Source organism: Castor canadensis, chromosome 7 (assembly GCF_047511655.1).
Source record: "Castor canadensis chromosome 7, mCasCan1.hap1v2, whole genome shotgun sequence".
NCBI lineage: Eukaryota > Metazoa > Chordata > Mammalia > Rodentia > Castoridae > Castor > Castor canadensis.
The window spans coordinates 51,823,191-51,839,086 of NC_133392.1; the positions used below are offsets into that span (position 1 = coordinate 51,823,191).

At 37.6% G+C, this 15,896-nt stretch overlaps 1 protein-coding gene across 11 annotated transcripts in view; it reads right to left on the reverse strand.

The window, feature by feature from the left end:
- The window catches only part of Ank3 (ankyrin 3), a 618,024-nt gene that overhangs the window by 291,303 nt on the left and 310,825 nt on the right, over positions 1-15,896 (reverse strand). The gene's annotated exons all lie outside the window — the stretch shown is intronic.

Here is a 15,896-nt window from a genome sequence, read left to right on the forward strand (position 1 = left end):
ATTTTTGGCTACACTTTTCAGAAAATACTTCTTGTTTAGCCTACCCTTGCTGTTGAAAATATTTCATAAATGCAGCAGTCCACTTATGTTTCACATAGTTCATTTTATTCAAAAGGAGAGAAACTGGCAGAAGTCCTTGGTCATATATATTATTTATTGTAGTAGAATAAGGAGCAAAGGGAAATGGAGACATATTTCAAGATATATCCTGAAAATGATTATTTATAATATATTCCTGTTTATAGTTTGTTTTGTCCTGATTTCACACTTTTGTGAACATAAAGTAAGGAGAAAACAGTTTTTACTTCAAGTTTATTATTACCTTGGTTCTAGTCAGCTGAGGTTTCATGCATGGTGTCTTATACTATTTTTCCATTAACCTAAATCATATTTTTGTGAAAACTATTTCAGTTAACACAGAAACCCTTTAAAAAAAAAAACCAAAAAACACATTCAAGAGAAAACTATTGTCTAACATTTTGGTAAATGTATATCCATATATACATAATTGCAGCTTTGTAAAGGTAGATGGATATCATGCTTCTCATACATATAGTCTATCTGATATACCTGGTGACATTTTTATGATATCAGGATTTCTTATGTGATCATTTTTAATGCTTCTTTAGTGTTCTGTTATCTGTTTAATCCAATTCCTAGGGAAGAGTGGGAATATTTCCAAATTTTATTATAAAACACTATTATAAAATTTTTGCACATACATCTTTGCATATTTGTTTGATTATCTTCTGAGGACAAATTCCAGGAAGTATAAGTTGTATTTTAAATTATGTCTATTCAAGAACAACCCAGCATATTTCTGATGAATAGATACTTTAGACATTCGCTCTTTTTAACTGGCCGGATTATTATGCTAAGCTCAGATTCACACCATCAATGACCAAATGATTATTTTAAACTGTGTATAAAAATTTTAGGAAGGCAGAGTGCCTACTGTCCCAAACCCAAATATTTCTATGACATGTAAGCCAACTGGGCTTTGGCAAAAAGCTCCCCATTGTACTTTAATGAATACAAGTGGTCAGGGCTGTGGTTTCACATTTCATCAGGGGAACGCCCATGGACAAGAATGGGATGTCAGGTGGACATGAGATTTCCTCACTCAGCACTCTCCATTTACCTCCAGCAGCTGGCTTCAGGCAACGTGGGAGGATCCACACTCTGTATACATCCATTCACTCTTTCAGCAAGACTTCATGGAGCATGGTCTCTGTGGCACTGCATGTGGAGATGTGCTCTTTACCCACAGAGAATGCTGTCTGATTGATGATGACTCTAGAACCATGTGTGTTCATAGTGGAGAACTCTATCTAAGCAAGTCAGGAAAGGCTTTCCATGAGGGACATGGGAGCTGGCACTGGGAGAGTGGAGTGGGCTGGGTTACTTTGGACAGAGGACATCCCTTTTCCCAACCCCCTTACTTTCACCACCTTCACAGCAGAATAGCTTACTATTCATTTTTTTATTCTCGTTTGCAACTAGAGATGCAGTTCTGGCCAGTGAGATAAGCACAGGGGGTTCAGGAAGGGCATTTTCTTTCTCTATAAAGGCACTGAAACTGAATAGCCACCCCTCGCCTTTTTTTTTTTCTTTTTTAACTTCTTTCTGTCTTAACAGTTTTAAGGCATGGATTCAGGCAACCAAAAAGTTAGGGCCAACATCACTAAACCTTGGACCTGGCACCAGCCTTGGGTTACCTTCACACTGTTCTTGGGTAACAGAGACCCCTTTGTTTACCCCATTGTCAACCGAATATATTGCTAGACCCATAGCTGAAGGCATTCCTAATCAATGTGTCACTCCTCCCACCAAGATGGTGTCTGTTTAGCGGCAAGAAAGTGAGTGCAGGAGGTCAAGACAGGGATTCAAGCACAGTTCCAAATGTCAGCTTGTATCTTGTGCTCTATGTGGCTCTTTAGAGGTGAGGAGGCATCACTACGTGTGCAGGGAGACATTTCTCCTGACTGAAACCTTGAAGGGCCTATCGGTATCTTTCTACTAGAAAAAAAGTATGCTGATGCTGCCTAATAAAGAATGCAAAATGGTATGGTTTCTTTAAGATAGAGCAACTTCAAAAGTACCAAAACCCAAACACAAAACCTAAGCATGAATCATACAACCAAAGTATAAACATAATGTGGGGATCAAAAATGAGAGTGAAATAGGCAATAGAGTCAAACAATGGAGTCCAAGTGTTAAAAGTTTATGTGAAAAAGACAGGGTCAGGTTTTTGTTTGTTTGTTTGTTTTTTAATGCTAACACAGTGTTACCAGTCCACTGGAAATAAAAGGGAGATTTTTAAAAGGAGAAAATAAAACACCTAGCCTATCATGTATTGTGGTACAATGAGCAACCAAGAAGTGTGATTGCTTCAGACTACTTAGGTGATCCAAAATGTTGTAAAGAGTTTGTCTCATGAGAAGAAATGGTAAATGTAAGAATGTATGCAATTTGTTAGAAAAATAAAACAATAAAAAAGCATAGAGATGATTGGTAAACTGTTTCCCAAGGTAATGAGAAACCAAGTTCATCATTTCTATTGTGGACTACTTACAAACCTTAAATGGAGATTATCCATATGTTTCGAAGAAAATAACAATAAAAGAAACAAAATACAGAGTTATATAGCCCATGTTTCCAAAGGGTGAAAGACACTATACCAACATGTGCTATTTTACAAGTCTCTTTCTCCTACAGCAAATATGCAAAAAAAAAATTTGCATGTAAATAGAAGATACACAATAAATTTCAAAGTATGAAAAATGGATGTTAAAAATCTAAGAGGACAAAGCATTGACTTATTTACCACTACTCACCAGAACCATGCATAGTGCATGAAAAGCACATTAAAATGTTTATTGAAAAAGGAAAGAATAGAAGGAAAATTAACATAGGAAAATGGAATGCTTCTCAGATAAGCAAGATGTGTTTTATAGTGAATTTAGTTTTTTCTAGTTATAGAGATATCATTCCATTTAAAATACATATAAAGTTGCTAAGTGATACCGAAGAAATAAAAATCAAGGGATACAATGTTAAGAAAGTTATAGACCTACATGTTTTGAAAACCACTCTTAAATTTCATTCTAACTTCTATTAGTCAAAATCTGATAGTGTCTATTACTGTTACTATTCCCCCCTGAGCAATTTCCAAATGTTCATTGTAGAACAAATTTCTAAAAACATGGGCACCTGCATAGCAGGAAGACTGAGCTTTATATTGTTAAATGAGGTTACATGCATTTACCACTTGTTAGGAGCATTTCTCTCTTTGCTGACTAATGTTTAAAAATAATCTTGTGAGGAGATCCAAGATGGTGACCGGAACACAGCCACAGACCTTCTGACCTCCGTGATCCAGGACTTTGGTAAGAAGCTGGAGACTTGCTTGATTGAGGTAAAACACCAGAGAGGACTGAAACATCAGCACTCCGAACCCCTAGCTCATGGGAGGCCTCTCCATCCATAGGCCCGCGAAGCGACTGCTCCATAACCCTTACGATCTCCCAACCTCTGACCCTGCTCCTTTGCCCCACCAGGGCTGTGCTACCCCAAACTCCACCCCTAAGACCACCAGGATCTCTGTGGGACGAGCCCTTAAGGCCAGGGATCCACAGACATTTATGGTCTCAACCAGGCCACCCCTCCCACCCCCAGGCCTGCACAGCCCTATAGGAGCTCCATTTGGCTGGGCCAGGCCCCCCAGCCCTGCACGATCTCTGCTTTGTCGGCCATGCCCCCAAGGCCTGCACAGCACTGCACTGTATTCACTCTGCAAGCCTGTGCCAATAAGGCCTGCCAAGCTGGGGACACACACACACTCAGGATCTCCATTCTGCTGGACTGGGCCCCCCAAGCCTGTCAAGCCAGGGATCCACAGACACGCAGGATCTCCACTCTGCTGGCCTGTGCCCTTCAGGCATGCCACGCCCATGCTCCAAAGGCCTGCTACTTCACCTCAGCTAAAGGCCTCCACCCATAGGCCTTTGGGACCCCATCCACTGGCTACTTGCCACAGGAAGGATCCAAATCTACGTAAGAGACACACACAGACAGGTCTGGATGCTAAAGAACTAGCATCAGAACAACTAAGACTGCAATTCTGCTCCAAAACTGGTGATTTTTTTTTCCCTTCTTTAAGGGATTTGCTGCCTGGTTTACTTGTTTGATCATCCACCATCTCTACCATTTTCTTTCTCTGTTCCTTTCTACTCTATTCCTTTTATCTTTCCATCTGTCTCTCTTTTTTATCCTTCTTTCTTGGCTTTGTTAGTATTAACATTGTTACCCAGCTAATACTAAATTACACATACCCCAGGGATAGAAACGTTACCTAGTGGAAATATGGGAAGAAGAAAAAGGGAAGGAAACCATTCTCCTCCCAAAATAAAGTAATACAGGATTTAGAGCAAAATGAAGAAAACAGAAACCCAGACCCAGACTCCAACAAAACAAAGATAAACTATACCAAGGACCTCAATGAAGTCCACAAGAACACTCTGAAAGAAGAAATCCTACAAGTAATTAATGAGAATGTCATAGAGATGTTACTAGACATGGTCAACCAAAACATACAGGAGGCACTCAAGAAATTCCAAGAGGACAAAAACAAAAAATATGAGAAAACACAAAAACAAATAAATGAAATAATAGAAGCCCTAAATAAACACCAAATTGAAACTGAGACCATCATAAACACAGAGATAAATGAATTAAGGTCAAAAATTGACAATATTAAAGAGGAAGTAACCCATGATATGGAAAACCTCAGAAAAAAGAATGAAACAGAAATACAAAACAAAATGGAAGGCCATTCCAGCAGAATAGAACAAACATAAGACAGAATCTCAGAACTTGAAGATGAAATGGCAATTAAAGGAAAAATGGAAAACTATTAGTTAAACAACTCAAGACCTGTGAAAAGAAAATGCAAGAACTCACCGACTCCATCAAAAGACCAAACCTGAGAATCATGGGCATTGAAGGAGAAGAGGTGCAAGCAAAAGGAATGTGTAATATATTCAACAAAATAATAAACAGAAAACTTCCCAAATCTAGAGAAAACTATGCCCATTCAGGTACATGAAGCCTCCAGAACACTGAACAGACCTGACCAAAATAGAACTACCGTGACATATTATCATTAAAACAACAAGTACAGAGACTAGAGAAAGAATATTGAAGGCTGTAAGAGAGAAAAAACAAATAACATACAAAGGTAAACACATCAAAATCACAGCAGATTTCTCAACAGAAACATTAAAAGCAAGAAGAGCATGGAGTGAGGTCTTCCAAGCACTGAATGAAAATAACTTCAACCCTAAGATACTCTACCCAGCAAAACTATCATTCGAAATAGACGAAACAATAAAAGTCTTCCATGATAAGCAAAAACAAAAACAATATATTCACCAAGCCACCACTATAAAAGATTCTCCAAGGAATTCTGCACACAGAAAATGAAAGCAAACAAAACAATGAAAGGGCAGGAAGCACCAAACCACAGGAGAAGAAAAGGCAAGAAAGCAAAGAGCAACACTGAATCAGCTGCAAACAATCAAACCCTTAATCAACAAAGACAATTACATGACAGGGATCACCATGTACTTATCAATACTAACACTGAATGTTAATGGACTAAATTCCCCCATCAAAAGACACTGACTGGCAAAATGGATTAAAAAGGAAGATCCAACAATTTGCTGCCTACAGGAGACCCATCTCATTGACAGAAATAAGCACTGGCTGAGAGTGAAAGACTGGAAGATTTACCAAGCTAATGGTCCCCCAAAACAGGCAGGGGTAGTAATACTTATCTCAGACAAAGTAGACTTCAAACCTACTTTGATCAAATGAAATAAAGAAGGACACTCCATACTAATAAAAGGGGAAATACACCAAAAGGAAATAACAATTATCAACCTATATGCACCCAACGCCAATGTACCCAATTTCACCAATCATACTCTGAAGAGCCTAAAAGCATATATAGACTCCAACACAGTGGTAGTGGGAGACCTTAATACCCTCCTATCACCAATAGATAGGTCATCCAAACAAAAAAATCAATAAAGAAATCCTAGAACTAAATCACACCATAGATCAAATGGACCTAGTTGATGTCTATAGAATATTTCTTCCAACTTCTGCACAATATGCTTTCTTCTCAGCAGCCCATGGATCCTTTTCCAAAATTAATCATATCTTAGGGCACAAAGCAAGCCTCAGCAAATATAAGAAAACAGAAATAATCCCATGCATTCTGTCTGACCACAATGCATTAAAACTAGAAATCAACATCAAAAACGGCAGTAAAAAGCACGCAAACAATTGGAAGCCAACACATTACTCAACAATGAATGGGTCACTGATGAAATAAAAGAGGAAATTAAAAGGTTCCTGGAAGTTAATGAAAATGAAAACATGACCTACCGGAACCTATGGGACACAGCAAAGGCAGTCCTGAGAGGAAAGTTTATAGCCATGAGTGCATATATCAAAAGGACAGAAAGATCTCAAATCAATGACCTAACACTACAGCTGAAACTCCTAGAAAAACAAGAACAAACAAATCCCAAAACAAGCAGAAGGAAAGAAATAATTAAGATAAGGTCTTAAATCAATGAAATAGAAACAACAACAACAAAAAAACTGTACAAAGAATCAATGAAACAAAAAGCTGGTTCTTTGAAAAAATAAATAAGATTGACAAACCCCTGGCAAACCTGACTAAAATGAGGAGAGAAAAAACCCAAATCAGTAAAATCAGAAATTCAAAAGGAGATAACAACAAACACCACAGAAATCCAGGAAATCATCACACACTACTTTGAGAGCCTATACTCTAATAAATTTGAAAATCTTGAAGAAATGGACAGATTTCTAGAAACTTACAACCACCCAAAACTGAACCAAGAGGCTATTAATCACCTGAATAGATCTATAACACAAAAAGAAATTGAAGCTGCCATCAAGAGCCTCCCAAAAAAGAAAAGTCCAGGACCAGATGGATTCACTGCTAAATTCTATCCGACCTTTAAAGAACTAATACCAACCCTGCTTAAACTGTTCCATGAAATAGAAAGGGAAGGAACACTGCCTAACTCATTTTATGAAGCCAGTATTACTCTCATCCCAAAACCAACAAAGACACCTCCAAAAAGGAGAACTAAAGGCCAATTTCCCTAATGAACATCAATGCAAAAATCCTCAATAAAATAGTGGCAAATTGAATCCAACAACACATCAGAAAGATCATTCACCACGACCAAGTTGGCTTCATCCCAGGGATGCAGGGGTGGTTCAACATATGCAAATCTATAAATGTAATACAGCACATCAATAGAAGCAAAGACAAAAACCACTTGATCATCTCAACAGATGCAGAAAAAGCCATTGACAAGATCCAACACCACTTCATGATAAAAGCTCTAAGAAAACTAGGAATAGAAGGAATGTACCTCAACATTGTAAAGGCTATATATGACAAACCTGTAGCCAGTATCATACTTAACGGTGAAAAACTGAAACCATTCCCCCTAAAATCAGGAATGAGACAACGGTACCCACTATCCCCACTTCTATTCAACATAGTACTGGAATTTCTAGCTAGAGTAATTAGGCAAGAAGAAGAAATAAAAGGAATACAAATAGGTACAGAAACTGTCAAAATATCCTTATTTGCAGATGATATGATCCTATACCTTAAAGACCCAAAACACTCTACCCAAAATCTCTTAGATACCATAAAGAGCTACAGTAAGGTGGCAGGATACAAAAATCAACCTACAAAAATCATTAGCTTTTCTATACACCAACAATGAACAAACTGAGAAGGAACATATGGAAACAATTCCATTTATAATAGCCTCAAAAAAAAAATCAAATACCTAGGAGTAAATTTAACAAAGGATGTGAATGACCTCTACAAGGAGAATTACAAACTCGAAGAAAGAGATCGAGGAAGACTACAGAAGATGGAAAGATCTCCCATGCTCATGGATTAGTAGAATCAACATAGTAAAAATGGCTATACTACTAAAAGCAATCTACATGTTTAATGCAATTCCCATCAAAATCCCAATGACTTTCATCACAGAGATTGAAAAATCTATCCTAAAGTTCATTTGGAAACACCAGAGACCGTGAATAGCCAAAGCAATACCCAGCAAAAAGAGCAGTGCTGGAGGTATCACAATACCTGACTTCAAACTATATTACAAAGCAATAGCAATAAAAACAGCATGGTACTGGCACAAAAACAGACATGAAGACCAGTGGAACAGAACAGAGGACCCAGATATGAGTCCACAAAACTATACCCAACTCATTTTTGACAAAGGTGCCAAAAATATATGATGGAGAAAAGACAACCTCTTCAACAAATGTTGCGGGGAAAAGTGGTTATCTGTCTGCAAGAAACTGAAACTAGATCCATGTCTATCACCCTGTACTAGTATCAACTCAAAATGGATCAAGGACCTAAATATCAGACCTGAAACTCTGAAGTTACTACAGGAAGGAGCAGGAAACACTCTGGAATAAATAGGTATAGGCAAAGACTTCCTCAATAGAACCCCAGCAGCCCAGCAACTAAGAGAAAGGATGAATAAATGGGACTTCATAAAACTAAAAAGCTTCACAACAAAAGAAATGGTCTCTAAACTGAAGAGACCACCCACAGAGTGGGAGAAAATATTTGCCAGCTATTCATCAGACAAGGGACTAATAACCAGAGTATGCAGGGAACTTAAGAAACTAAACTCTCCTAAAATTAATGAACCAATTAAGAAATGGGCAACTGAACTAAACAGAACTTTTTCAAAAGAAGAAATTCAAATGCCAAAAAACACATGAAAAAATGCTCACCATCTTTGGCTATAAAGGAAATGCAAACCAAAACCACACTAAGATTCCACCTCACTCTTGTTAGAATAGCCATCATGAAAAACACCACCAACAACAAGTGTTGGCAAGGATGTGGGAAAAGAGGAACCCTTGTACACTGCTGGTGGGAATGCAAGCTGGTGTAACCACTCTGGAAAAAAATTTGGAGATGTCTTAAAAAATCTAAACATAGATCTGCCATATGATCCAGCAATCCGACTCCTGGGGATATACCCAAAGGAATGCAACACAGGTTACTCCAGAGGCATCTGGGCACCCATGTTTATTGCAGTGCTATTCACAATAGCCAAGTTATGGAAACAGCCAAGATGCCCCATTACTGACGAATGGATGAAGAAAATGTGATATTTGTACACAATGGAATTTTACTCAGCCATGAAGAAAAATGAAATCTTATCATTTGCAGGTAAATGGATGGAACTGGAGAACATCATTCTAAGCGAGGTCAGCCAGGATCAGAAGACCAAAAATCGCATGTTCTCCCTCATATGCGGATTTTAGATCTCTGGCAAAATGCAGCAACGTGGTTGGACTTGGATCACAAGAAAAGGGGAGAGCACATACGGGAGATATAGAAATAGGTAGAAAACCCAAAACATGAAAGCGTTTGATGTCCCCACTCCAGAGGAGCTAATACAGAAACCTTAAAATGACAGGTTTATCATGAGCAGGGGATCAGGAACCAATGTAAAGATCAGTTAGAGTTGAATCAACATGGGTCATAACACATGGGTACATGAAAGCAATAGTAGGAATCTTTTTGTATAGCTATCCTTAAGTAGCAAAAACGCTTTGTCTTCCTTTTTTTTAAAAATTTTATTTTATTATTTTTTTATTCATATGTGCATACAATGTTTGGGTCATTTCTCCCCCCTGCCCCCCCACCCCCTCCTTTACCACCACAATGCTCCCTCCCTCTCTCCCCTCACCCCCTCGATACCCAGCAGAAACTATTTTGCCCTTATCTCTAATTTTGTTGAAGAGAATATAAGCAATAATAGGAAGGAACAAGGGTTTTTGCTGGTTGAGATAAGGATAGCTATACAGGGCATTGACTCACATTGATTTCCTGTGCATGTGTGTTACCTTCTAGGTTAATTCTTTTTGATCTAACCTTTTCTCTAGTTCCTGGTTCCCTTCTCCTATTGGCCTCAATTACTTTAAAGTATCTGCTTTAGTTTCTCTGCGTTGAGGGCAACAAATGCTAACTAATTTTTTAGGTGTCTTACCTATCCTCATATCTCCCTTGTGTGCTGTCGATTTTATCTTATGATCAAAGTTCAATCCCCTTGTTGTGTTTGCCCTTGATCTAATGTCCGCATGTGAGGGAGAACATATGATTTTTGGTCTTTTGGGCCAGGCTAAAGGCCTATTCTCACTCAGAATGATGTTCTCCAATTCCATCCATTTACCAGCGAATGATAACATTTCGTTCTTCTTCATGGCTGCATAAAATTCCATTGTGTATAGATACCACATTTTCTTGATCCATTCGTCAGTGCTGGGGCATCTTGGCTGTTTCCATAACTCGGCTATTGTGAATAGTGCCGCAATAAACATGGGTGTGCAGGTGCCTCTGGAGTAACCTGTGTCAGTCTTTTGGGTATATCCCAAAGAGTGGTATTGCTGGATCAAATGGTAGATCGATGTCTAGCTTTTTAAGTAGCCTCCAAATTTTTTTCCAAAGTGGTTGTACTAGTTTACATTCCCACCAACAGTGTAATAGGGTATTATGCATATGTCTTGTCACAAAATTAATGATAAGGGCAGAACAGGACCTGCCTGAAACTGAGGCAGGGGAGAGGGGGGAGGGGGGAAGGGTGGGGATGGGGGACAGGGTGGAGAAATGACCCAAACAATGTATGCACATGTGAATAAATGAACAACAACAAAAAAACAAACCAAACCAAAACAAAACAAAAAAACCCCATTAAGTTAAATGTGAAGGTGGCAGCAATTTTGTCCCTGGAGGAGATGGTCATTAGGGGGATCCCAGGATTGACTGTTAAGTACAAGGTTTATTTTAGGTTTGTAAATACATCTAAAGAATTTCTACTCCCTAAGACTGACTTGCATTATAGCTGCATACATACTACAAAATTTTATGGCTAGCTGAATCAAAATTAATAAATATATATCACAAAAGTTTTTAAAAAAAATCTTGTAAGGTGGGCATGGCGGCCACTGCATTCGGGAGGCTGAGACAAGAGGATCACAAATTGGAGGTCCTCTCCAGCTATATACTAAGGCCTGTCTCAAAACAACCAACCAGCCACAACCCACCACCACAACAAAATAAAATAAAAATGTCTTCTGTTGGCTAATACTGAGAAACCTATTTATGAAATTCTCAACCAAGATTTAACTTGAAAAATGTTCCTTATGGGACAATAGAAAAGTATTCAGAGATTTAATTTAGCACTTCCAAAACACTTTACAATTAATCATTTCAGGCAATTTCCTCATCACCTTGCTATTATCTACATTTTATAGATGAAGAAACAGAAATTAGTCAATGAAGCTACATGCCACACAGTCAGTAAACAACACAGGTGAGACACACAGCGAATCTAGGAATTTGACTCCAGAGTTGATCCGACCACCCAGATAAATTATACCATTGTGTCAACAGTACAGATGGTGATAATGATGGAAAGCAGTAAAAAATTGGCATTTAATAATAAATTATTAAAAATAATTGATTGGCATCAACTTCTCATATATTTAATCTAAGTTATATACAACTTTCGTGGCCCTCTCCTGACAAAAGCAGGATACTTGTGTTTTAGGACCAAAGGAAATCCTTTGTCAGAACCAGCCAGCTTCTCTCTGTCCTTTCCTTAGTGCTAATGGTTCTGCCAGGAAACGAACCACTGTCTGTATCTCTCCTGGGCCCTGGGATGCCATCTAGACAGGTGGAGCCCTTTCCTTGCTGTTTCCACCATAGCAACAAGCCCAACAGGGTATGTTGTAGAATTTTCATGTTTGATATGTTTAAGGGAGGAAGGGAGGGAAGAAATCACTCAATATTCAGAGTGATATAATAGTTAGCTGACCTTGAGCAAGTAGGTATTTTCTGTGAAACTGAGGTCTTTTTTACAGAGTTGCAAGGATTAAAAGTGATAAAGCATATGAAACTCCTTTGTGAATAACAAATCCATAGACATCTTTTAAGATCTCAAAAATTTTATTATTTCACACTTTCCCTCTACAGTGTCCTGAGATGTCCCTTGCAAAGCACTACAGTATTCTATCCTTCATCCAATGGACAAACCTGCTGCAATATTATTTTTTAAAAATTTCTCACTGAATGTGCCTAATAATATCACTGTATGATAAACATCTGATTTTACCCTCCAGGGTGATTTTACTCACTTTCTATCTCAATGTTATCCCAACAGATTAACATTATTGAAATTTCCTATCCCACTAGTTAACTGAGGCAGAAATACCATAAACAGGAAGTTTTCAGACAAACTGCCAGAGCTTCCTGGACCCTGGGTTCATGGTAGAGGTCTATTATTTAAATGGATGGCACAGAGAGCCTTATATAACTGTTCCTACCAAATGGGAGCCTGGCATGACATCTGACAGAAGACTTGCTCCTAAAAGAGTTTAAATTTTTCATCAGACTGCCCTTATAAAAAATTGAAACTGAATATTCTCCAAGTGGAGGAACAGCTTGCTAAAAGGTAGATGAGAATCTGCAATTACCTTTTAAGCCATCTTTATAGGACTTAGTGTTTTCTACACCTGAAATGCCAAGCAAGTGTTTGGCTTTAAAATTAGGGAAATATGAATTGTTAGTCCAAGAAGAAAGATTTCCTGTTTACCTGCTTCGGATGGCAATTTTTTGGTATTAAAGCCTTTGTTCTTCAGGCAATGAAGGAAAATGTGCTAAAATGACATTGGGTGCCTGCCCCTGGAAATCTCTCATTGGCAAACTGCAAAAATGCCTTTTGTTTTCCTCTCAAGGTGATTAGGTCCAGAGAGGATGGGAAGAGCCTGAATCACCAGGCTGGGAGTCCATTCATTCCCCTCTGCTGCACTGCAGATCTTTCCCACTCAGCTCCTGTGTCCTTGGTGTCATTCAAGTACAGACATTGAACTCTCCCTTTAAAACAGTGTAGCAAGCAAGAAGCAGATGAAGACATCCATTGCTTTCAGAAGTTAAATATTATGATGCTGTCAACCCCCAATATTAAAACGTCACAGTCCTCAATGTTTTCTAGAGAAGGGAGAAATAATCTGTATTTCAGATGGTGGGAGCCTGCTGTGAACGCAGATGGAAATTTTATGGCTTGTCTAATTCTTGTCTCTTTCAATAAAGAGAAGAAATTACAACAGCAGTGCAATTTCATTCTATACTCCATGTGCAGCAGAAATGAAATAAAAGTAGTCCTCTATCCTGGAATCCTATGTCTCTCTACATTGTGCAGTTTGTTCCAACCCTAAAATTTATCAAATAGGGTATAGTAGCTAAAAAGAGGCAAAAAACCAAACCAAAACAAAAAAACCCTGTAGGAGCAATACAGAATGTTATACACTCTCTCTGTGTCTGTTTCTGCTCTTTCTTCAAGAGAGAACAGAAGTGCTCTTTGTCTGATTACTGTAGGCTGAAGTTTCATATTTCAGACAGTGCGTGGCCATGGGGAAGGCAGAGATATGGGGAGGATTGGACCTAATTGCCTATCACCTCACAAAGGCTTAATCTACCAAGACCAACGTTCTTTTCCAAACTCAGAGGTATACTGAGCTATTTGGCTTTATCTATGATATTTATTAATCATTTTCACTAAACTTAAATTAATTGATTCTTCATCCTATACAAAAGGTATACAACCACACAAAGTTAAGGAATAATTGCAAATGATTCTTGGCAATTATCAGAGGTGGAAATTGAAAGAGTCAAATTAAAATATAAGAAGAAAGAAAATGACTGGAAATATTTTTCACAGGCTGGAAACTGACTTGTTTCTTTTTCAATAACACAGAAACTGTGGATCCTCTAATGTGTTTTAGAGGCAACACACTGGAAAAATATATGGCCCTGTATGAAATCCTCATTCTCAACCCATTTTTAATCTGAAAATTCCCCAAGGAGGAAAAAATCCTCAAAGGAAAAAATAGTTTTAAAGATCTTTCTTTGACATGTCAGTCTGACATATCAGCTCCAAGAATTAACACTCAGCTCCAAAAATGGAACTGGAAATCCTCAACTGGCTGCTTCGTCTAAAGGGGTGATATGATACTGACAGGGAAAGGAACAAAGAGGCTTTCAGGAGGATGAAATGTCCATATCTTGTTGAGTGGGTGGGTTAAATGACTGCACATTTGTCAAAACTGATTAAGTACACACTTAGCATTCATACATTTGACTTGCAAGTAAATTATACCTCACTTAAAAAAAAAAACCTCCCTCTAAACATTAAAAATAAAGACAAGCACAGAGTTCCTTTCACAATTCTCTGGACATGTAATTGTAAGGCAAATAAGCAAATAAAAGGAACACCTTTGGCTGAACTTCTACATGAAAGCCGAGAGACTTCTAGTACCGCATTTTACTAGGACATTACCACGAATGGTTCATTGTTGAGAGATGGAAGTAAACATCACAGAGAATGCAATTAAAGGCTCTGTATTGAATTGCAAGTGCAGGCTAAAAATTCATTCCCACAACATTCCCCCATACTGACAAAAGGGATGCTGGGACTTCCCTCATAGTTGAAGGACCTGTCCCAGCTGTGGTCCACAGAGACAAAGACTGAGTCTGGAAAAGTCACTGTCCATGGAATACGTGTATCTCTCATTCTATGATAATTGCACATCTGATCTCAGACACAGATACATCAAGACACAATTATTGTAATGGAAATGATTCTTTTAATTGTCAAATGCTATAATGTATTTTATAACCATTCCATGCAGGAATTTGCCTGTTTCACATAACTCTTGCAGTAAGTGGTAAATATCTGTTCTATTATTTGCAAACAATGAACTATTACTGTTTTCTCTTATTTTTGTCTACTTTGACTCTCCAAGTTAAAATGTTTTAGTGAAGTACAGTATTTGTTTATCTAGTTCTGCTAGAACTAATAACTGCAAATACTGATAAACAACTATCAGGTTAATGAAATTAAAATTAGAAATGCAAACACATATGAACACAAGATATAAGTAAGAAGAATTGGAAAACAAACTAATGAATCTTGGGGTATTACTGGTAATTGGGGCTTTAATATTTAATATTAAGCCAACATTTTGTCAAAAAATTATGTGTGTTTACCCAGAAGTATTTAACAGAAAGGTCACAGAGTATATTTTAATATTTTTGCTGAAATCTTAAAAATGCAGCTTCAAACTTGAAATAGTCTTTTAATATTAGTAGCACTCAGAAAAATTAAATCATTACATGTGGTTTAGAATCAGTTGGGCAAGTATTACATCTCATGCAAATTCATGCCCATCTTTGTTAAAAACATTTGTAAGGAAAATCTATTTTCCTATTAAATTACTTTTTAAGACATTTCCTTTCTTTTTAAACTTCTGAAAAATTAAAATCAACACTTAAAACAAGCAGAAAAGTAAATTATATTAAATTGATCAGGTGGGGCTTATTGTGGATAATTTTTTTCCTCCATGTTCTTTAAAAATCACTACAAATATGTTGGTTTCAAAAAAGAATACACTCAAACATGACAGTTTTTAGGTATATCACAAATACAACAAATATTTATATTGAGAACATGAACACTTCTTTGCAGTTCTTGTCTTGAAGACTGTCATAATCCAAATCTGAGATTTAACTAACATGTCTTAATAGTCACCATGCCCAGGAACTGACAGCTTATAAAAAAACCAGTGGATTCAACAGTCCTCAAAATAGTTCAGCAGTTATTTTACACACTTAAAATTTATCAGCTCAATGGATTTCTGTTCTTTTGGGTGTTCCAACTCCAGAATGTTCA